Source organism: Cryptomeria japonica, chromosome 6 (assembly GCF_030272615.1).
Source record: "Cryptomeria japonica chromosome 6, Sugi_1.0, whole genome shotgun sequence".
Taxonomy (NCBI): domain Eukaryota; kingdom Viridiplantae; phylum Streptophyta; class Pinopsida; order Cupressales; family Cupressaceae; genus Cryptomeria; species Cryptomeria japonica.
This window is the reverse complement of record NC_081410.1, coordinates 569,441,833-569,467,541: the sequence shown is the minus strand read 5'-3', so window position 1 is coordinate 569,467,541 and position 25,709 is coordinate 569,441,833.

The window sequence follows — 25,709 nt, the reverse complement described above, 5'->3', positions numbered from 1 at the left end:
ATTGCAATTGAGGGGCCTGCACTCGCAGGAAGGCCAACAACTTAGAGCACACTGCTCATCACAAAAGGAGTCTCATTGACTACATAGAAATACAGACTACAATCCGAAAGAATGAATGAACTCCAAAGATATCATTTCCTATGCTTGAATATAGTTCCAATTAAGCTCAATATCAGAGGACTAAATCCTCTTACATAAAGCCAACTCGATCACCAATGATCGATCAAATCCTCCACCTGAATGATTATTACATTATTTGCTCATTACATATCCATATCTCATTCCTATATCCTGATATCATATACAATGAGATCTTATGCCATATATATACAAACCCTCGACCATAAACAATCAGGTCGGCCACCAAACAATAAAACAATTACATAATTAAAAAACATGTCGGCCTTAGACCAAAAAAATAATATCCAACTCATAAGACATCCCAAAAACACATTGAAAGGTCCAATCCACATGTTACATTAAGCTGGTCCATAACCTAGATCAACCAAGACCCAATATAGGTCCACACGCTAAAGCAATGATCCTAATCTGCCAAGTATCAAAGATGATCACCATCAGCATCCTAAAACTCCACCAAAAACCACACCAACACCACTTATGCCTATCATCAAAGATCTTAATTAAAGCTCTATTGGTGAAACCCTCACCAGAACCACAAACCAAGCTTCCAAGCAAATATGATAGCATCTGATCACCAAAACAAAAACAAACTAACTGAATATGAACATGAGTAAGCCAATTCCATAACCCAAACATATCAGAGTATATTGGATCATATAGGATCCAAACCAACCAGAAACCACACAACTTACCAAGACCAGAAGGTGCTGGTAAAGCATCCAAAACAGCTAGTGTTGACATCAATGACAAAACATCAATGCAACACATAATCAATTCCTCCAAATGGCCAAAAATTATTCACCCCGTCAGTGGAAGAGGACAAATAGAAGAATAAGTTGTTGTTGGTAAGAAGAAAAAGGTGAGATATGTGTGTGTATAATTTATGTCTTGGTTACACACCTATAGATGAAAGATGGATCACTACTGCATGTGTCAATGGATGGCTACTTTATAATTGGGATCAGAACAAATTGACACAAAAAGATAGGAGTTAGAGGAAGGTTCTCTAGTAGAGATGATGGACCAGTGCAAGAAACCGATATGCATTAACTCTGGTAGCATGGAATGAGAAGTTTGTGTCTTAGGTGGTGCTGATGAAGACCTGAATGACATATGTTGGACCGGTTGTTGATCATATAGGCATGCATATTTTTGGGCTAACCGGTTTGATTTATGGTATGATAGTGATATTGTATGGCATTGTGTACACCTAGGATCATGCCATATGATGTGGTGAAATATAATGGAGTTGATAGATCATCTGATTGATCACATATGCACAGCTCAACTGATATATGTGGTGTAGATTAGAGCTCCAACTTTGAACATGACAGGTAATGAGGACCTGAGGTCTATGACTCAGGGGGAGTTGACAACCATGCTTTTTGAGTAGTATCAAACTTGCTGGACACAGAGGTTGTGCAAGTGTATATGGTTATACTAGTATGATTGTGTTTTTGGAAGTGTCTGGCATTGTGAGATATTTCAATGCCTATTAAACCAAATTCACAATTGGACCATTGGGAGTATTGCTTGCAAAGAGGGAGAGTTACTTGCACAGGAGAACATACACTTGGTATCGGAGAAGATACAATTGGTATCAATGTTATCTTCAACACTTGGTATCAGTAATTTGGGGTCAGAATGGCTTCTGCATATCAAAGGGAGATGATGCAATCTAACCGATAGGTATGTTGTATTCACTTGTACATGTGCCTTCAATTGGTTTTAGACTTGTATATGCATGTGTTTCCAATTTGCATATACACTTGGTTGTTGTGCAAATTGGTGTTAGTTGGTGGTTGAGCCCTCCATCTCAAGTGATATGAATTGAGAGGATGCATTCTATGATGGTCAAATAAGGAGAAGCGTCTGGTATAGAAAACGACGGATAGAAAAGTGTCAGTGCTTGGTAGACACAAGGAGGAGAGACATCTTCTCAATGTCCTTTGCCATTGTTTTCAAAGGGGGAGAGAATTTTGTAGTATGTCACATACTACATGTGTGAGAATCCAAGGAACACACAAAGGGGGAGAGAAATATTTTATAGTATGTCGAATACTACATGTGTTGATATCAATGCCAAAGGGGGAGATTGTTGGAATTGTGTTGTCATTGATGTCAACCGGTATGGGAGATGTATGTGCAGTACTGTCATTGATACATATAGGATGTGATGTCTTTGATGTCACTTGGCCTAGCAGGTCAATGATACACATGTTGTTGTTTGACATGTGCTGAAGATATGGATAGGAGACCGATATGTTATAACAACTGGTAAATAATGACATCTGTAAGAGGGCAAGATGTTGGGTTGTTGATTGTGATGAAGGGGGAATGTTACAATAATTACATAAACACTAGAGGTAAAGTATGTGCAGGCCACCAATATGCTAGGTGGATGTGAAACAATGGGACTACCACTAGATAAAGATGCAGTCACCATATGAAGAGATGACTGACACTGAATGTGCCACACCGGATCACTTGTTCCTATTTGAAGATATGCATGCTCAAACAGGGAAGCCACATTGGTGCAATGTAGGATACAAATGACAAGGATCCACTCCCATTGGTAAGTGGAGCTTGTCTCCTATTATGCATGGACTGCATCATAGTCCTCCAAGATAAGACAAAAGAGTAGAAGGTAGGTGATTGAAGGCTCCCATTGGATGAATTGGTGAAACACTAAGGTTCCTTAGGTGCATGAGATCAAAGATAGGCAATGGATCAACTAGGTAAACATGATGAGTTGCCGGTACAGAGATTGAAGGATATGTTTGTCACTTTGATAAACCAATTGATAGGTGAACTGGTCTATTGAATGAAGAAGGCAAGGTTGAGCAGTTGCAAACAGAGGATGTTGTCAGAATTTAGATGAAGTTTGGTGCCATCGGTGTGCATGGTATCTTACTAGTATATATGCAAAAGATACTACTGGTAAGCTGACAAAGTTTAGATGCATAAGGCTCCCATCTCTTGATGATGTGCATGAGGTAAGTTGGCAAATGTGTCAATTGGTTTGAGTGTTCCACTAGAAGAGAAGGAGAGTGCAAGGTTGAAGACAGACCGGTTAGGCTATAACTCATAGGGTCTATGAATCGGTAGATGAACTTGTTGTGTGGTTGGTCGGTGATCTGATCTGGACCAATATAGAAGACCTATCAAAGGTGGATGCCAACAAAGGGGCCACATGGAGGTGAAGTGGCATGCATGCATAGGTCATTCTGCTATGTCGGTGAAGTTGTTGGTGACTGGTCCAACATTTATGGCGACTGTGAAGATCGAGGAATGAAGGTAGAGGATTGCGGCTCAAGATCAAGGAAACAACAAAGATAAAGTACATACTGATCTTGTAGATCAAAGAGGGTGATGGAAACCACATCACACATGTGATTGATCAGACAAGAGACCAAAAATCATGCTACAGATGGATAAAGAGAGAGGACATGATTCACAAGGAAAACCATTGGGTGATGTTCACTGATTGAGTGCTAAACATCGATCAAGGATATGATATGTCATGATGATCAGAGATCAGATCAAATGTAGATTCAGTGCATGGAAAAAACTCTAGCGTGCCAATGTTCAAACTCACATTTTGGCAGGAAAATCTGGCTATAAGAGTGCAAGACAAAGATGTAGTTGGTGTTGTTGCATGAGAGAGAAACTTAGTCAAGTGCTCAATGACAATCAGAGAAGAAACTAAATGTGTGAGATAGAATCATGTTAAAGAGTTAAACCAGCAAGAGTGAAGCAATCGGTAGTTTGCCAATAAGTTCGACAAATGAGTGCATTGGTAGTGAATAAACTAGCAGAGAAGAGGTAAAGAAGACTGTAGAGAAGGTAAGTAGAGAATCAGTAGCAATTAGACAACATACAACTGATTGAGTGAAGAAGACCAATGGTGACCAGTAGTTGTATGACAAGAAAGTTGGAGAACTGGTAGAGAAGAAGAAGAGGTTGAACCGGCAAGGGTACAACATAGAGCAAGCTGGAGAAAAGAATGGTTTGCAGTAGGAGATAAGGTTGCTACAGTGAGAAGGTGAGTAGAGAACCAACAAAGGATTGAAGAGAGGATAACTGGTGGAGAGTTTTGCATAAGAGTTACAAAGTTATTTTGTAACAAAGATATTTCCTTTGTTTCTGATATATGTTTATTGTAGATCAATGAGTTGGAGCTCATGCAGGGGTTGGTGCTCCTTGGGTTGGTGCCCTCAAATCAAGGGTTGGTGCCCTAATGTAGGAGTGGTAGTCCTTGGGTTGGTGCCCTAATTTTTGTAATTGAGGTACTCATTATGAGGCTAGATTGGAGCAGTAGACTCTAGCAACACTTCTCACCAAGGTTTTTTCCATCTTGGGTTTTCCTCGTACATCTGGTGTTATGTGATGTCCCTTTTTTTTGTGTGGTGGTATGTCTACTTTATGTTAGATCTGTTAACCATTATACACACTTAGGATAGAAAAGGGAAAACATTGGAAACCACTGATTCCCCCCCCTCTCAGTGGCATCTTGTGTCCAACAATTCCTTTATGGCATATCTCTTGAATCGCACACCTTTTCCTCTAAATCCATGTGCTCCCTCAAAAATCGATCTCAACACTTCATCCCAAAATCAATCTTGGTCCTCCATTTTGGCCTCCTCCAATCTATAATTTGGAGTCTTATTTCCTGACAAATCACCCAATTCTCATTTAATATTATACCGTTAAATTAAAATCCAAAATCATCCATCACTCCATCATAATGCCCAAATATTCTCCAATCTAATATATATCCATCATCATTCAAATCCAATCTAAATCCAACCAATCATGTTGTGTGTGGAGAGAAATCCATATCCCAATCAAGGAGCTAATCCAAAAAAGTTAAGGAGGGGCATATCGTTGGCTTCTCTAATAGCTCAATCAAAGGAGTAAGAGATAACTCTCTCTTGCAAGGTATAAGTTGCTTGCTTTATACTTTATTTGGTTTTTTATGTTTATTTGAGTTTATACTAACCATCTAACCTTGCATTGGTTTTGTATTGCTTCATTTTGGCATGCTTGATGGGACCCATGTCCCTATTTCTAACATATGTGTGATTTTTTAGTGTTTTTAGATCACAGTTTTCCACTTCAGCATGTTGGCCTGCACATCAGAACATACGCCTCACTGGTTCCGCACGTCTGCCATCAAACGATGTAAGAGATTCTAAATTTAAATTTTCTGATCACTATTTTGTAGGTTTTTGGTCAATCAGCGTGTTCGCCTATGATTCAGCACCTCCAGTTCATTCTTTTGATGTCTCTATTTGAAAAATGTTCCTTCCTAACTTTCTTTTCAAATTTTTTCATCAAAAAATAATAAATCAACGCGTGCACAAGTGAATTAGCACCTGCAAAGGTGTCAAAATGCGTGCACAAGCGAATCGGCACCTATGCAGGCATCAAAACATGTGCGCTTAATGTAAAAATCCTCCCTCCTAAATTTTTTTTTTCATTTAAAATTGTGAATAAGCGCCTGAGCACATAAATCAGCATGTGCGTCTATGAATCAATGTGCACGCTTAGTGAAAAACTAGTTTTCATAAAATGAGTATAACTTTTAGCTCGAGTGTCAGATTTTAGAAATTCAAAATGTATTAGAAAAAGGACCCAGAGATATAAAATGGGTTGTCATTATATTTTGAATATCATTTTTCAAAAATTATTTTAACACGTTTAAAGTCAAGCTTTATTTGTGAACTTTAAATGCACATAATCCAACTTTTTTTTTAAATTACCTAGAAAATCATAAGGAAACTAATTTTGCAATTTTTTTTGGGATAATCATATTATGTTTGTAGCTTCTTCTTTTTTTCGAATACCCAAGATCAATTATCATAAACTACTAATCATTGTTGCAGGATCTTTTATCTAAGAAAATCATGTTTTTCCATTAAAGTAGATTTCTTTTTCATGCCTTAGTTTAGCAAACATATTTTGGGGGTTAAAAAGAACAAGTATGTTTTCTGTCTTGTGCACTTGCATGTGTGTAGGGTAAACCCACCATTGCACAAAGTATCCTCTCCCCTTGCCTTTGTGGATCTTGGGTGTAAGAGAAAGGTGATCAACAACACCTACCTTTTCTTTTAGTATTGAGGGGTATTCTTGATGGGGATTTGATCACCTCACAAGAGTATCTCGAATTGGGACACGTTGGGGATATCAACTCTCTCAGCATGATCTCGGGCATGTTTTTTGTGCCACTATATAAATATGCTAGTCAGATGGTTGAGATGCTGAGTGAATTCGACGTATGTGGGGGCCTTCCCTATATCGATAAGATTAGTTAGAGCCTTAAATGGCTTGCTTCAATAATCTATTGTTGGATTGGTGATCCCTTAGAAATTTCACTAAGAACCTTGTTTAGTAGCTCAAGATCCCACATGCATAGTGTAGGGGATGCAAATTATACCCCGAAGTTACCTCTCATGTACCCAATTAAGATGAGACAGAAATTTCCCATATAATAGATCCTTGGATCTTTGAGATAAGAAAATTTGGTATGCCCAAGAAGTGAGTGCGCTGTAAGGGAGATCTAGCACTACCAAAATCTCTATCCATGTGCTTGTTTGAGGTATCACTTCTGTGAGAGGGATATTGAATGGTTTCCATCTTCCAGCCTAAGTTTTATGTCTAATGCATGTATTCATCTTGTACAAAACTAGTGAATTTTTTTGTGGGCTAATCTAAGACTCCTTCACTTTCATGCTTGTCATAAAGCATTTATTTGGCCAATGTGCTCATCATTGTTTGATTTCTCTTTCCAAGAGTAGATAACATCGAAAACATTCCCAAATTTGACAATTTCTTTTACAAAACCCTACTATCAAATCTCTATTTCATCTCCATTTGAGCTAAACCTCCTAATCAGTTTTCATCCATCCAAACAATCATCAATCCCCAACTAATATCTTTATCCCATAATTAATCCATTCCTAGGTAGCATTCCCTTTCTTCTTCCTTCCATCAATCCACAATCAATCAATATTCCTTTAATCCAATCATCCAACATCAATCCTAATCCAAAGTCAATACTTTGTGAAAGTTTGATTTAGACCATTTTGTTTAATCGATCATCAATTGGCTTTTTGTGCTTTGGGAAAATATCCCCCAAATGCCTTCTCTTAATCAATTTGGGTTGATCAAAACCTTAATCCTTTTTCCCTATTTTGCTTAGGCAAGAAAGTCCACCCTAAGTAGAAGAAGGCTTAATCATTTGTTTCATTTTCCCTATTTTGTTTAGGCATGCAAGTCTACTGTAAGTAGAAGAAGACTTAATCATTTGGGTCCTTTTTCCCTATTTTTCTTAGGAATGCAAATCCACCCTAAGTAGAAGAAGGCTTAATCATTTGGATCCATTTTCCCTATTTTACTTATGCACACAAGTCCACCCTAAGTAGAAGGCTTAATCATTTGGATCCTTTTGCCATATTTGGCTTAGGAACGTAAGTCCACCCTAAGTAGAAGAAGGCTTAATCATTTGGATCCTTTTGCCATATTTTTCTTAGGCGCGCAATTCCACCCTAAGTAGAAGAATGCTTAATCATTTGGAAACTTTTGCCATATTTTTCGTAGGCACACAAGTCCACCCTAAGTAGAAGAAGGCTTAATCATTTGGGTCCTTTTTCCATATTCATATTAGGAATGCAAGTCCACCCTAAGTAGAAGAAGGATTAATCATTTGGATCCTTTTTCCATATTTTTCTTAGGCACGTAAGTCCACCCTAAGTAGAAGAAGGCTTAACTATCTGGATTCTTTTTCCTTATTTTGCTTAGGCACATAAGTCCACCCTAATTAGAAGAAGGTTTGATCATTTAGATCCTTTCACGCCTCACTTAAGTCCAAATCCAAGGGCTAAAGTTTCATTTTAATCCATATAAATCTTGTCTTAACCAAAGAATCAATCCAATCTAAATAGATTCAACCCGATTCAAGAAAATCAAATTAAATCAAATCAATCCAATCTAAAGTTACTAATTCCTACTCCTCATCTTCATCTGACATCATCTCATTACTTTTTTTTGATCAAGTCTATCCAATCCCAACTTATCCCTCCATTCTCAGCATTTTGAGGTTACATGGCTACCCAAAATCCACATCCAAACTTCAAATCTTGGTATGAGAAAATTCTCATGGAAGTTCATGGATCACCCTATTAACCATCCACATCTAGCTCATACATGCCTCAAAAATATCTAACTTCCACCTATCCATGTCTCCCATCCCAGCCCATTTACCAGGTCAATTTCAATTCATCTCACATCTCTTATCCTTCTTCGTCTATTATAGCATATATACAATCCACGAAACTAGATGCCTAAAACAAGCGTCATGTATAGTTCCCCCATCTTCTTGCACTCTACACTTGGGGGAAAGCTTCATCCATGTTATCCTAGAATCTACATTAACCATATCCATTATCCTCTATCCTCATCCTATCTAAGTCCATCCTCCTTCCCTATCCTTGATCTTTACTATCCTATCCATATCCTCTGTCTCATATCCCTCATCTTATCCAAATGCATCCTCCATCCCTATCTTTCATTTTGACCATGATAAAGGAAAAATAATATCCATGCATGCTTTGGTAAAATGAAAGCATTAGTTCCTCCTCTATTCATATATCCCACACATTATCCTTCAATCTCACACATCTTTATCCACCATCCATTTATTCTTAATTGCACTACCTTTAGTGGGGAATTTTACTCCTTTGCAACATAGTTCTTAGATCCCTATTCCACCTATCCTCCATCCTTTATTTCTCCATATCCTGTCACCATCCATCTCCTTAATCCCTCACCTCCTATCCAAGTAATCTAACCATCCATCCATCCTCTTACCAAGCCTTGGTTCTCCCTTGTCATTGGTCCCCTCCATTTATCCTATATCCACAAACCAATCTCATCATATCATATCATATCATATTCCTCATGCCATCCAATACTATTCAATCATTTATCCCCCTTCCATATTATCCTATCCATTCATGACCCCCATCAGACTGAGATTTTCCCATCAACCTAAGCTTATATTGACTCACACGTAATCCAAAAACCCATCCATGATGTGTTAATAGAATCCAAGTGGAAATCCTCTCACCTAGATATCCTACACACCATCTTGTCTCTTGCATCTATCAATATATCCATACCCTACCCATCGAGATGCATCCTCCTATGTCTGACAGTTCATCCAAATCCATCTTCATGCCCATCGAGATGTATCCTTCCCATGTCTGGCAGCCTAACCAAATCCATGTCCCACTCTTCGCAAGATATGTCATGATTGAGATTTTCGCTTTGACGTTTTTATCTTGTGTCCCAAGCATGTACCTATTTAGGGCTTCCCTAATCATCCTATATCTCTATAGGTCTTGGTTAGTGTATAATGGGGCATTGTTTTTGTGGTATGGCATGTTTGATGGTTTCTCTTGTATGATCCTATAGTATCACATTTACATCATCATCAATGTTCACAAACTTGTGTACATAGAGATACCCATTGTTTGAGAGTTTAGTCCATGCTTAGATACTCAAAACATCCTAATTTCTATAATCAGTGGTGTGGATAATTTGTGGCAATATCAAAACTAGGTTATCTCTCCACATCTCCACAACAAGAAATCTCATCCAATCCATTTCATTTGTTCATCCTATTTCACCCATTTATCTTGGAGACTCCAATTTTTTAATTCACTCCCCCTTCATCATCTCCATCTTTTCATTATCTAGTCCTCTTATCCATTTCGAAAGCACACCTATGTTATTGGAACCCGTATGTCCTTTCGAGGGGGCATACCGCTACCTCCTCATCATCCTTCCTCATTTCACCTATGACTGGGGCATCATGCTACTAGTCCTTATTCTTTCAATCCACTATGTTTTATTCTTCTTTGATATAAAATCACTTCATGATGCTATATCAAAGAGGGGCAAAATGTAGACACCTAAAATAAATTTAAGCCTGTCAACATAAATAACTAGTTTAATTGTGTTAATTCGCTTCTTGTTAAGGTTAATTAAATCAAATATGGTCCAATAATTAATCTATCAATAAATCAATTATTTCCCCATTCTTCTAAAGTCACCTCGACTATTATTTTTTCTAAAACCCACTTAGTTAATTAATTTTGATTAATTAACACAACTAAAGTGATTCCTACAAATCACTTTCCCTAATCTGCACTTAGCCCAATTAATTCTTCCTTAATCATACTTATCATTATTCTCCAATTTTATATTTCTCCACTCATTATCTCTCCTCATGTCACATCCTCCTAACTTTCCCACTTTCTCTCTAATCACTCATCAAGCCAGCTAATCAGTCCCCTTAATATTTTAGACATCCCTAATCACTTTGATATTTTCAAAGAAATTAATTTTTTTTTAATCTCCTCATGCATATTCTTCCCAAGGAATTTTTATTTCCTTTATCCATTTAGTCTTCCCACACATCCTCTTATTTTGGAATTTTTAATTCCTCTTCCCTCTACCCAAAGAATTGAATATTTATTTTTTTCTTCCCAATGCACTTGGGAGCTCTTCCCCATGAACCTTGGGAGGTGTAGAGACAAGAAATATCTCTTGAATCCCACACCTTGTCCTCTCAATCCATGTGCTCCCTCTCAAATCGATCTCAACCTTTCATATGAAAATAAATCTTGGCCCTCTATTTTGGCCACCCTCTATCTATAAATTGGAGTCTCGTTTCCTTACAAATCATCCACTTCTCATCTAATCTTATGTTGTTAATTTGAAATCCAAAATCATCCATCACACCATCATAATGCCCAAATCTTCTCCCATTTAATCCATATCCATCATTATTCAAATCCAATCCAAATCCAACCAATTTTGTTTTGTGTGGAGAGCAATCTACATCCCAATCAAGGAGCTAATCCAAATAAGTTAAGGAGGGGCGCATCCTTGGCTTCACCAATGGCTCAATCAAAGGAACAAGAGATAACTCTCTCTAGCAAGGTATAAGAAGCTTGGTTTATAATTTATTTGGTTTTTTAAGTTTAGTTGAGTTTAAACTAACCATCTAACCTTGCATAGGTTTTCCCTTGTTTCATATTGGCATGGCTAGTGGGACCCACATCCCTATTTCTAACATTTGTGTGAGTTTTTTAGTATTTTTAGCTCATAGTTTTCAGCTTCAGCCCGTCGGTGTCCACATCAGCGCGTCCACCTCATTGGTTCAATGTGTTCGCCTCACTGATTCAACGTGTCTGCCATCAAACAATGTGAAAGATTTGAAATTTAATTTTTCTAATTGCCATTTTGCATATTTTTGGTCAATCAGCATGTTTGCCTATGAATCAGTGCCTCCACTTCACTATTTTGATCTCTCCGTTTGAAAAATATTTATGCCTAAATTTATTTCTATTTTTTTTCATTAAAAAATTATAAATCATTACGTGCACAAGCAAATCAGTGCTTGTGCAGGCATCAAAACGTGTGCGCTTAATGAAAAAAATCCTTTCGCCTAATTTGTTTTTTTGAATATTTCATTAAAAATTGTGAATCAGAGCCTGTGCATGCGAATCGACATGTGCACCTGTAAATCGATGCGTGCGCTTAGTGAAAATAGTTTTCGTAAAATGAGCATAAATTTCAGCTCATAATTCAAATTTTCAAAATTCAAAATGCGTTGGAATAAGGACTCAGAGATATAAAATGGGTTGTAATTAGGTATTTTTATATCATTTTTCAAAAATTATTTTAACATGTTCAAAGTCAAGTTTTATTTTTGAACTTTAAATGCACATAATTTTAGCATATGAAATCATTTTTTTATCGAACTTTTTTTTGAAATTACTTAGAAAATTATAAGGAAACTGATTTTGCAATATTTTTGGGGCTAATCATATTATGTTTGCAGCATCTTTTTTTTTTGAATTTCCAAGATCAATTATCATAAACTACTAAATATTGTTGCAGGAAGCTTTGTTGAAGAAAATCATGTTTTTGCACTAAAGTAGATTTCTTTTTCATGCCTTAGTTTAGAAAACATATTTTTGGGGTTAAAAAGAAAAAGCATTTTTTTGTGTCTTGCACACTTGCATGCATGTATGGTGGACCCACCATTGCACCAAGTATTCTCTCCCCTCGCCTTCAGGGATCTTGGGTGTAAGAGAAAGGTGATCAACAACACCCACCTTTTCTTTTAGTAGTGAGAGGTATTTTTGATGGGGTTTTGATCACCTCACAAGGTTATCTCTAATTGGGACACGTTGAGGATATCGACTCTCCCAACGTGATCTCGAGCTATTTTTCCAAGTTGTATATAAATATGTTGGTTAGATAACTGAGGTGTTGAGTGAATTTGATGTATATGGGGGCCTTTCCTGCTTCGATAAGCTCAATTGGAGCCTTAAGTGGCTTGCTTTGAGAATCTGTTCTTTGATTGGTGATCCCTTAGAAATTTCACTAAGAACCTTGTTTAATAGCTCAAAATACCACATGCATAATGCAGGGGAAGCAGAGCATACCCCGAAGTTTCCTCTGATGTACCCACTGAAGATGAGACATGAATTCCACATATTATATATCCTCGGATCTTTTGGATAAGAGAATATGGTATGCCTGAGAAGTGAGTGCGCTATAAAGGGGAGCCAGTGCTACCAAAATCTCTATCTATCCACTTGTTTGAGGCATCATTTGTGTGAGAGGCCTATTGAATGGTTTCCATCTTCCAGCCTAAGTTGTATTTCTAATGCGTGTCTTAATCTTGTACAAAACCAATGAAATTTTGGTTGGGTGAATCTAGGCCCCCTTCACTTTCATGCTTGTCATAAAGCGTTTCTTTAGCCAATGTGCTCGTCATTTCTTGATTTCTCTTGCCAATAGTAGATAACATCCAATACATTCCCAAATTTGACCAAAACCTATTGTCAAACCTCTATTTCATCTCCATTTGAGCTAAACCTCCCAATCCATTTTCATCCATCCATCCAAATGGTCATCAATCCCCAACTAATATCTTTATCCCATCATCAATTCATTCCTGGGTAGCATTCTCCTTTTTCTTCCTTCCAATCCGTAATCATTTTCTTCTCACCTTCGAGGACTTAGCACATCAACCTAATTAGATCTTCAAAAATCCCAATCAATCAATCAATATTCCTTTAATATAATCATCAATCATCAATCCTAATCCAAAGTCAACACTTTGTGAAAGTTTGATTTAGACCATTATATTTAATCAATCATCAATTGGCTTTTTGTGCTTTGGAAAGAATCTCCCCCATGTAACTTTGCTTAATCATTTTGGGCTGATCAAAACCTTAATCCTTTTGCCCTATTTTGCTTAGGCATGCAAGTCCCCGCTAAGTAGAAGAAGGTTTAATCATTTGGATCATTTTCCTATTTTTCTTAGGCACGCAAGTCCACCCTAAGTAGAAGAAGGCTTAATCATTCGGATCCTTTTGCCATATTTTTCTTAGGCATGCAAGTGCATGTTGGCATATGCACACTCCAATGAGACATTGTATGTGATTGAAGGTTTTGTCATTGATGGCAACCTTGCAATCCTATGACACCGGCAAGACATTATACTGGCAAAGCATTACACAGGCAACCTTGCAATCCTATGGCACCGGCAAGACATTATACCGACAAAGCATGACACCGACAAGATAGTGCACCGGCATCAACAGATCACTCAGGACACCGGCACCGACACAGAAGAAAACAAGTATACCAGCACAGAGGCCAACGGGATTTTTGTTATGTAATATTTTGTTTATTATTGTAAGTCGACTTGGCAAATTGTAAAATGACTCTTATATATAAAGGAGACCATTGTAGACATTTCTGGAAGTAATGTAGAAGTATAAAGAAAATTATTAGGCAGACCAAATGTGCGAAATATAGGTCAAGGGTATATGTAAAGAACAAAGCAGGAACTAGTACTAAATCTAGCATTGAAGATGCTATTGTAAAGCAGTACAAGTCATTGGATTAGTATAATCCTTATTGTAAGTCAGTGTGACTTCCCATTGAGTAGTGAGCTCTAGGCAGTTGGCCTTCCTGCATGTGCAGGCCCCTATTGTAAGTAATATTCTCTTATTGGCCAGTGAGTGAATATTGTGGGTCACAAATCTCATCGAGGTTTTTCCCACACCGGGTTTCCTCATTAAACATCTTGTGTTATGGTGTACTTTTCATGTGGATGTTCTTGATTCTGTTTACTGCATTATTTCTTGCATACTGGTACACTATTATATTATGTTCTGCAAGTTTTAACTTAAGAAATTCTTATTACCGGTTAGATACTGATTCACCCCCCCCTCTCAGTATCAGTGGGACCCCTAACAGTCCACCCTAAGTAGAAGAAGGCTTAATCATTTGGATCCTTTTGCCATATTTTGCTTAGGCACCCAAGTCCACCCTAAGTAGAAGAAGGCTTAATCATTTGGATCCATTTTCCATATTTTTCTTAGGCACGCAAGTCCACCCTAAGTAGAAGAAGGATTAATCATTTGGATCCTTTTTTCATATTTTGCTTAGGCACGTAAGTCCACCCTAAGTAGAAGAAGGCTTAACCATTTGGATTCTTTAGCCTTATTTTTCTTAGGCATGTAAGTCCACCCTAAGTAGAAGAAGGTTTAATCATTTGGATCATTTCATGCCTCACCTAATTCCTAATCCAAGGGCCAAGGTTTCATTTTAATCCAAATCAATCGAATCTAACCAAATTAAACCCGATCCAAGAAAATCAAATCAAATCAAATCAATCCAATCTAAATTTGCTAAGTTCTATTCGTCATCTTCATCTAACATCATCTCATTACTTTTTTTCGATCAAGTCTATCCAATCCCAACTTATCCCCCCATTTTCATCATTTTGAGGTTACATGGCTACCCAAAATCTACATCCAAAATTTAAAGCTTGGTATGAGAAAATTCTCATGGAAGTTCATGGATCACCCTTTCAACCATCCACATATAGCTCATGCATGCCTCAAAATTATCCAACTTCCACTTATCCATGTCTCCCATCCCAATCCATTTACCAAGTCGATCCCAATTCATCTTGCATCTCTTAGTCTTCTCAGTCTATTATAGCATATATACTATCCACGAAACTAGATGCTTGAAACAAGCGTCATGTGTAGTTCCCCCATCTTCTTTCACTCTACACTTGGGGATAAGCTTCATCCATGTTATCCTACAATTTGAATTATCCATATCCATAATCATCTGTCCTCATCCTATCTAAGTCCATCCTCCTTCCCTATCCTTGATCTTGACTAGCCTATCCATATCCTCCATCTCATATCCCTAATCTTATCCAAATGCATCCTCCATTCCTATCTTTGATCTTAACCATGCTAAAAGAAAAATAATATCAATGCATGCTTTGGGAAAATGCAAGCATTAGTTCCTCCTCCATTCATATCCACCACACATTATCCTTTAATCTCACACATCTTTATTGTTAGCATTGTGTTGTCATTGATGTTAACCAGTAAAGAAAGACAACCTATATGGGAGAATAGATGATATGCTGACAGTGGTATCAACTGGTTGTGTGGATAATGAAGATAACAGGTGTAGACACCTAAAATTGTCTAGTCTAATTAAATAAATATTTTATTTATTTAATTATCTAAGCTTAATTCTTCTATTAATTAAATAAATCCTTATTTATTTAATTAATTCATTTATCCTCTTCTAGCCTTATTTCTCATTTAAATAAATACATTTATTTATTTAAATTATCCTCTTCCTAAATTAAATAAATATTTAATTTATTTAATTATCCCACTTCTACTATTAATTAAATAAATCTTTATTTATTTAATTAATTCATTAACCTTTTCTACACATGACACATGTCATTCATCTCTTAACTCATACACTACCTACCCCTTTCATTATTTTACTATTTCTTATACCTACCCTCTAATCCTAGCCGACCTCCTTTTACACCTCTCAATCTTATCCCTCCATTTCATATTGTGTCTTCTATTTAAGGAGATGTCTTCTTCACTATCAAACCCTAATCACTAACCCTAATGAAGCATTCTAATGATCATTTTGACTACACTACGATCCTACTTGCAACCACATTCCGTTCTTTGTTGAGCTCTTGTGCATATAAAATATGAGAGCAAATATATGAAGCAAGATCAATGGAGATAGGAAGAATGGAGATCAAAACCCTATTGGACATGTGATGGTATAATCTTTGTGATTTCATGTGATTTGCATTGTCTTAGGTAATCTTCATATGTTATGGTGGATCTTTGTTGATTGTTAGGCTAGGGTTTTGTGGTTGAATTCATTTACCCTTTCAATATTGTTATTATTGTTATCCATTTTCACCATACACATTTTGGCACGCCCGGTGGGACTCTTGTCCCTTTTACATTAACATCTTTGTTGCAGATTTTATGTTTGAAGTTGCAGATCTGGCATTTTCGACAACATTTTTGACATTCCCGCGTCTGCGCACTTTCGGATCGCATTTTTGTTTTTCTGGCGCATCTACGACAACTGGATCTGCGTCTGTGTTTTGGCAATATTTCATTTTGCAGGTTTCTGAAAGGCGCGTCTGTGTTACGAAAACGCGTCTGTGTCATTTTTAACCACGTTTGTGTTTGTGAAGTACGTCTATGGTTTTTATTCACGTCTGTGGTTTTTATTCGCGTCTGTATCTCACAGAACCGCGTCTGTGTCACGAAGTCGTGTCTGTGATCATTTTAATCGCGTCTGTGCTTTGCAGGATTTTGTGTTTTACATTTTTTTGCAGAAACGCGTCTGTGAGGTGTTAAATCACGTCTGTGTTGTGGAATCACGTCTGTGTAGGGCAGAATCGCGTCTATGTAAGGTAAAATCGCGTCTATGTAAAAAAAAAAAAAAAAAAAAAATAAAAATAAAAAAATAAAATAAAAATAAAAAAAAAATTTTTAGGTTTTCATTTTTCGCCATTTTGTCTTGCATTTAATGTTTCAGATCTGGTTTATCTTTGGACTAACATTTTCAGATCTAGCTAACAAAATTGGTGCAGCTCGCCTTGGAAGCTAAAACATTTTGGTTGAAGGCCCCTCTTTCATAAAGTCTTTTGGGTTTCTAAAATTTACCTAACTTGTGTGCTTGCAGGAAGGGGTGATCATTTGAAACAACCCAAACTACTAACAAATTTTGTTGCAGGTCCTTGGCTAGGGTTTTGAAATTTTTTTGTGTGCCTTGTTTTCATAGATTAGCAAACACTTCCATTGGTGCACTAAAATTGAATCATTGTCTTTTGTGTCTTGAGCAATAGGCTCTTTTTGTTTAATCTTTAGAGGGCCTGTCTTCCCATGTGGTCATTAGGACTACTAGTGAGAAGAGGACGACCCAAGTGGTAGCGAGGAAAACCCACCTCATCCGAACCACTATAATCAAATGTATTCATGGTGAAAACTATGGATAACGTGTGTTGATTAGTTCATACCGACACTATGTCTCCCCATAAACCCGTTTGATCAAATTTATTTGATCATTTGTAGGGCGTAACCCCTACCGGCTGGGAGCCTTCTGTATTTACAGAGCTGAAAGTGCCGCATGTATGGCCATACGAGCGGATGCCCTTACTAGTACCATTTTGTTTTAGAGGCCCAAATCCTTCTAGTTGTTGGGGCAGGAGGTCGGACCTCTGGTAGCGGCCCACACACATACGGTTCTTAGTAGAGATACAAAGTTTGCCATGGGGAGTTTTCATGGGGACTGATGCTTGGCTGACCCAAGAAGTGAGTGCCGAGGGTGGAGCCAGTGAGGTCAAGCATCTAAGTATCCGCTCTAAATAGCATAGCCTCAGGGGTAAAACCCTATGTGAGATCAACAACTATTGTCTTGGCCAGCCATAAGAATTGTGCTTGACTTATGTTAAACATTCAAAACAATCAAGACCAAACAATAAAACATTGTGTCTTTTGTGTCTTCAAGTGTATGCAAAACAATTTTACATCAAACAACACATTTTTCTTGGAGTCATTTTGGAGTCTAAACACTAGCAAACATTGAGTCCTCATCAACATTGTGTCCTCTTGTCACGAAAAACAGTCAAACAGTCAGATTTGGTCACAACAAAACAATTTCACAGATTGGAAAAATTGCACGAAGTTTACAGAAACGCGTCTGTGTTTGTTTTAACTGCGTCTGAGTAATCTAAGCGCGTTTGTGAAGGGCATAATAGCATCTGTGTGTATAGAAGCGTCTGTGTCGAACAGAAACACGTCTGTGTCTGGGAATCGCGTCTGTGAAGTATACAGTCACGTCTGTGTACAGAATTGCAAAAACCTTTACAGTCCAGCAAACATAAACAAGAAAATCGCAGAAGCGCGTCTGGGTTAAACAGAGTAGCGTCTGTGTCCAGAAACCGCGTCTGTGAAGTATACAGGCGTGTCTATGTTCAAAATTGCAAGAAAAAAATTTCAGAGTCCAACAAACAAGAGAAATCAGTTTCGGAATACTTGAGTTTCCTAGGTTGTTTCTTCAGGTTTCATCTAGCATTCAACCTGTCTCTGGGTCTCATACAGTCTATCATTGCTTCACATCTCATTTTACATTCATACTTGTCTAAACTTGAGTCAAAAGGTCACTTGCTTGTCCTCATCATACTTTGTCAACACACTACATACAACAACACTTTGCTAAGTGGCCCCTCATCAAGGTTTCTTACCTTTGGGTCTCATTTGGTCTTACTTAGAGTCAAGGTCAACTTACCTCATCAAGAGAAACTATCCTCTCTTTGGAAGTCACACCTACTCTACTACTTACATACTTGGTCTTACACTTTGGACATTGCAAGTACACTTCAGATTCATTTACGCTCCATACAACTCTTGGTCTTCCATACTCTTTCCATTTTTCATCTAGTCTCTCACATCTTGGTCAAACACCTAGTTCATGGTTGAAACCCGTCTTCAAAAATCTAGGAGAAAAGCTAAAGAAGCTCAAGAGTCCGCCAACATGAGTTCTTATGAGTATGACAATGATTTATTTTTCAATCCTAAGCACACTACATTGCCTGACATGGATGTTTATAGACACATTCCAAATGTGGAAAACGTAGACACTACAAACAACAAGGCTACACACAATGACAATGTGGAAAAATTTTCAATACAATCAGCAAATATAGAAGAATCCATAATGAATCCTCATTTCAATAGATTGGTTGAAGAGATAATGAAGAGGGATAGACAATACTTCTTACACATGATGGCACAAAGTGGAGCTAAAATACCTCATGACTTTGACATGTCTCAACTTATGGAAAACCGACCCTCGCAACAAACTCACTCCAACATGGATCAAAGGAGACCCAATAGTGGAGGAAATAGAGGACCACACATGGTACCTGAATCACCATTAGCCTTGCTTCAAAAACCAGAGGTCCCACATACACATGGTCAAACATATGATACTTACCTTCGAAGACCATTATGGAAGCCTTATGCAGATAGATATGCTCAATCACATGCTCAAGCTATGGATCAATCAAAACAAGTGGACATTCAAAGGCATGCTCAAAATTTGGACACAAGGAAACCTCATGTCAAATTTGGGGGCAACACAATAGAACATGACGTGCCTATAGAATATGGTATATATGCACAAAATAGATATGGGGTTCCTCAACATGAAGCTATACCAAGTGCTCCCTATATGCCGCATCAATATAAGCCTCCTCCATATGAACATGTCTATGATCAGTATCATCCATACATGCAACAAGCTCCTCCTCATATTGGTGTCTCAAACATGGGGTATGCTACAAGAAATCGATCGCCACCTAAGAATAATTTGGAGCAACAAATCAGAGATTTACAAAAGAAAATGGAGGACATGAGTACACCAAAACCAACATACACTATGAGAGACATATGTCCTTATCCATTTGATAAGAGCATTCCAATGCCTCCATTTCTGACACACTTTGTGATGCCAAAATTTGACAAGTATAGAGGAAAAGGAGACCCCAAGGCACACATTCGACAATTTTTCACAGCTTGCATAGAGGTAGCGGCAGAAGAAACATACTTGATGAGGTTGTTCCCACAAAGCTTAGGCGATCAAGCTATGGAATGGTTCTCTCAATTACCTCCTGAGATTAAGTCATGGGGTGACTTAGCAGAGGCATTTATTCAACATTTCTCCTACAACATAGAGACAGACATATCAGTCACTACTTTGTGCAACACCAAGCAAAAGGAGGGAGAATCTTTTGCGTCATTTTTACAAAGATGGAGAAATCTAGCCAGCAGATGCTCTTGTGAAATTCCCCAAAAACAAATGGTAGAAATGTTCACACAAAACGTTAACAAGGATATTGGCTATGATCTAAGGAAAGCTTGTTTGTCCACCTTCAAGGATGTTATTGAAAAGGGCTTAGCAACAGAAAAGGTCCTAATTGAACAAGGAGTCATCAAGCTATTCAAGGAAAACAAAGATGACTTTAAAGGAAAAGACAAGCCAAGATTTTGGAATAAAAACAAGAACACAGTCAACGATGGCGTTGTTGATGCCAATACAGTGAGACCCAAATTCATCTTTTCGGGATCAAGTTCTACAAACAATCAAGTGAATACTCAAACAACTTCTAGACCATGAAGGAAGTACACCCCATTGGGAGAACCACTTGAATCAGTCTTGTGAGTTTCATAAGAGCAAGGGTCATAAGATAGGAAATTGCCATCGACTGAAGAATATCGTGCAAGATCTCATTGATAGAGGTGACATTGAGATTGAGGGACATTCGTCTAATCAAGAACATGAGATGTTTAAGGAATCATTCCCAAAGCATGACAAAGGAAAAGCCCAAGTCACAGATGATCAGGCCAACTATACTGGAGCACCTTACAACTATGACTCAACTATCAATCACATCTCAATGGATAATCATATCTCTACTATTACCATCAAGAACAAAAATCTTGAGAATCCTCCTCAGAGACCCAAGATTGTTCGAAGAGGTGTTGGATCTTCTTCCGAACCTACCTCTGAATGTCATGTTACAACTCGTCGAGGTAAGATTACGTTGCCAGGTGCCTCCACTAAAAACACCACTTCTTCATCAACCAAACCTGAGTATGACCTTGTAGAACAGTTAGGGAGGACACCCGCGCTCATCTCCATCCTTGAGCTCTTACGCATATCCCCCGCTCATAAAGCTATTCTTGACAAAATCTTGAGAGACACCGCCGTTCCTACTGATCTGAACATGGACCAGTTTCAAGCCATGGTGGGATACCTATCCATTCCACATTCCCTTACATTCATAGAAGCTGATGACGCCTCCATAAGTCAGCCACATAATGCACCATTACATATTGAAGCCTTCATACACAAGCATCGAATAAAGTGAGTCCTGATAGATGGAGGAGCTGGTCTAAACATTTGTACATTGAGCACCATTAAACAATGGGGATATTGTGATAAAGCTGTGAATTCTACAAATCAAATCACCATCAAGGCATATGACGATGAAGAGCGCTCATCCAAGGGCACGGTCACCTTACCTCTAAGAATTGGGCCAGTTAAAAAGGATGTGGTTTGTCAGGTCCTGGATTTAGATCTCACTTATAATATATTGCTAGGACGTCCTTGGATTCATGAGATGAGGGCAGTCCCATCAACATATCATCAATGCATTAAGTTTCCTCATAATGGAGTCGAGGTAACAGTTAACGGTGATCCTAATCCATTCATATATTGCAATAACCTGAGATCACATACGGAGACCATCATTCCCAGTAATCGTGAGGCTGTTCCTTCTTCGGCATACATTGACCCTGAGTCATTAAAACCTTCGACATCAAAACAAGGTGAACTTAAAGGTAGATTTCAGGACAAAGGCATGGGAGAATACACTTTAAATCAGACCATGTATTTACGAGAAGTCATGAGCTCTCCAAAGAATTTGGAAGGCCACATCCTAACAAGCAAACATTCATCATGACGCTCAAATGGGATCCTACTACCTTTCAAAGATGGGGCGAACTGGAAGAGGAAGATTTATACAAAATGCTCTATAAAGACATTGAAGATGACACACATGATCAGATCAATATACCTTGTGAGAAATATGGCAAAGGCTTCAAGATTCTACAAAAATTCGGGTATGATGGAAAAAGCCCTCTTGGGTTATGCAAAGAAGGCGTCATGGAACCCCTACAACCTGAATTGACTATAAGAAGAGAACGCTCAAAGGGACTTGGTTTTCTGACTTCCAAGATCCACACAAAAGGGACAGAAGAGGCATCACAAATCAAAGTTGCCAAAGTTCAACAAGAAGATTGCTATTCCATAGATTCCAACGAATGGGAATGGGGTTCAGACAAATCCTCCAGTGACTACGAGCTCACCGAGACATTCAGAGAGCCAGATGAACCCACAGAAGAAGAAGAATTTTATAAAAAGTTCAAAGTTGGTCAAGAAGCAACCCATAAGAATTCCGCACAGTCTCCATCTCAAGGTTCTAGGTCGAAATCACATAGGATGAGGACACCTGTTCCGGAATGCGCTACTAGTAATGATAATTTGGACTCGCTCGTGATCGAGACTGATGAGGAGAGTGCCATCGATGACCTCGATGATTGCCTCGATATACTTGAATATAACCACATCTTCACTCTTAGCCCTACAAACTCCGAAAACATTAAAGGCCTTCCCCTTGTTCACCACCAACTCATTGACTGGGATTATGAAGGACCAGCACAATTTGACACATTTCAGAATGACGAAGCTATTATTGACTATCTTGGCATACACGATGATCTTCCCCCTGGGGACCACAAAGCAGGATACATCATAGAACTCAACAACATGGCATATTTTGGTGAGGGTGTCGGACCTTCCAGTCGTAAAAATGTGAAAATAAGAACAAATCAAGGGTCTTATGGCGAAAACCACACTGTGGCGCTATCTGACCCCAAAAAAGTAAAAAGAAAGGACGTATCTGAGGGCGAAAACCTCTCTGAGGCACCCGAAGATGGAAGGCTCGACTTTCTCCCAGCATCATATGAGGAAAAATCATCCATGTTGGTAGAGGAGACTATCAAAACAAACATTGGTACAGAAGAGGTTCCACACAACATATTCCTGGCTCAATCATTAACAGAGTCCGAAAGATCAAAATTCATAAGCTTCTTCAAAGAACGACAAATCAACTTTGCATGGTCATACGCTGATATGCCTGGACTGGATCTGGATTTGGTAATGCATCATTTGACAGTCAAACCGGGGGCAAAGCCAGTGAAACAGAAATTAAGGAAAATGCATCCACAAGTGGCATTACTAGTCAAAGCGGAGCTGGAGAAATTATTGGATGTCGGATTCATACGCCCAATTGATTATCCCGAATGGATCTCCAATTTAGTACCTGTCAGTAAACCAGACCGCAGCATTAGAATATGTACAGATTTCAGAGACATCAACAAAGCTTGTCCAAAGGATGACTTTCCATTACCAAACATTGACTTGATTGTTGATCTCACAGCAGGTCATGAAATGCTATCATTAATGGATGGATTCTTTGGCTATAATCAGATAAGAATTGCACCCGAGGATCAACATAAAACATCATTCTCTTGTCCGTGGGGAACTTTCTATTGGAATGTCATGCCCTTTGGGCTGAAAAATGCAGGTGTTACATATCAAAGAGCTATGACTACTATCTTTCATGATCTCATGCATGTAACTGTGGAAGATTATGTTGACAACCTCTTGGTCAAATCAATAGACAGAAATACACACTTGGACATACTTTCAGTCATCTTTGATCGGTTGGAAAAATACAAAGTAAGATTAAACCCTAAGAAATGTGTCTTTGGAGTAACCTCCAAGAAACTCCTAGGATTCATCGTGTCCAAAAGAGGAATTGAAGCGGATCCAGCAAAAGTCAAAGCTATCTTGGAAATGCAACCACCAAAAAATATCAGTCAACTTCGATCCTTACAAGGCAGACTCCAGTCCATACGAAGATTCATAGCACAACTGGCGGATAAGTGCAATCCTTTTCAACACTTGCTACATAAAAACATCAAATTCAAATGGGATGACAACTATCAACAAGCTTTCCAGACACTTAAAGACTATCTCCTAAATCCACCAGTTCTGATGCCACCAGTTCCAGATCAACCACTGTTATTATACATTTCAGCTACTCCAACAGCACTGGGGGCACTCTTAGCGCAACAAATTGCTGACGGCAAGGAAAAATCAGTATACTATATCAGTCGAACATTGGTGGGATATGAGCTAAACTACACACCAATCGAGCATGCATGTCTCGCTGTGGTCTTTGCTTCACAGAAATTATGACATTATATGCTCACTCACAAGACTAAGTTGATTGCAAGTATTGATCCATTAAAGTACCTTCTCAACAAAGCTACACTTACTGGGCGGCTGGCCAAATGGGTAATGATATTGAGTGAATTCAACATCGAGTATGTGGACAGAAAAGCAATAAAAGGACAAGCCATCACAGATCAATTAGCAAATTCTCCCATGATAGATGATGTTCCTTTAAATTCAGAATTTCTAGATGAATCCATTTTAACAGTGTCACGTGCAAAGCCATGGCAACTGTACTTCGATGGCTCATACACACAGCATGGGGCAGGAGCTGGTATTCTCTTTATAACTCCTCAAGGCGATTCTATACCAAAATCATACCGCTTATCATTTCCTTGCACCAACAATATAGCGGAATATGAGGCATTAACAACAGGATTACGAATTGCAGTTCAATGGAAGATCCAAGAACTTCATGTTTTTGGAGACTCCCAACTTGTTATCCGTCAAGCAACTGATGATTACCAAACAAAAGATGAAAAATTACTGCCTTATAAACAAATGGTGGATAATCTGAAACAACACTTTACAAAGATAAACTTTGAGCAGATACCAAGAGAGCAGAATTGCGCCGCAGATGCCATGGCTACAATTGCTTCACTAATTGACCTGCCTCAAAATGAGACCTGCTATGAGTTCTTGGTAGACAACGTATTGGTTCCTTCAAATGAGATCACTCCTACTGAAATGATATGCGTTGTCGGTCTCGAATCCCAGTTATATGGTTCCATATTCACATATCTTCGCGACAATATCTTACCTCCTGATCTATCAAACAACCAACGCTGCACTTTTATTCACCAATCCTCTCGATATGTCATTTTAGCTGATATCCTATACCGACGAGGTCTAGATGGCACTCTTCTTAGATGTCTAGAAAGCGACGAAGCTCAGATTGCGTTACGTGAAGTGCATGAAGGGATATGTGGTCCACATGCTAGTGGTCCTACCTTGGCCAAGAAACTCATCAGGACTGGATATTATTGGCCCAATATGGAAAAAGACTCATATCAGTTTGTCAAGAAATGTAAGCAATGTCAAATTCATGGAGACCTCATACATGCGTCGGCACAAGAACTACAACCACTTGCGTCTCCTTGGCCCTTTTGTCAATGGGGACTCAATCTCATAGGCAAGATTCACCCTCCTTCTTCCAATGGTCATAAATTTATTATCACTGCCAC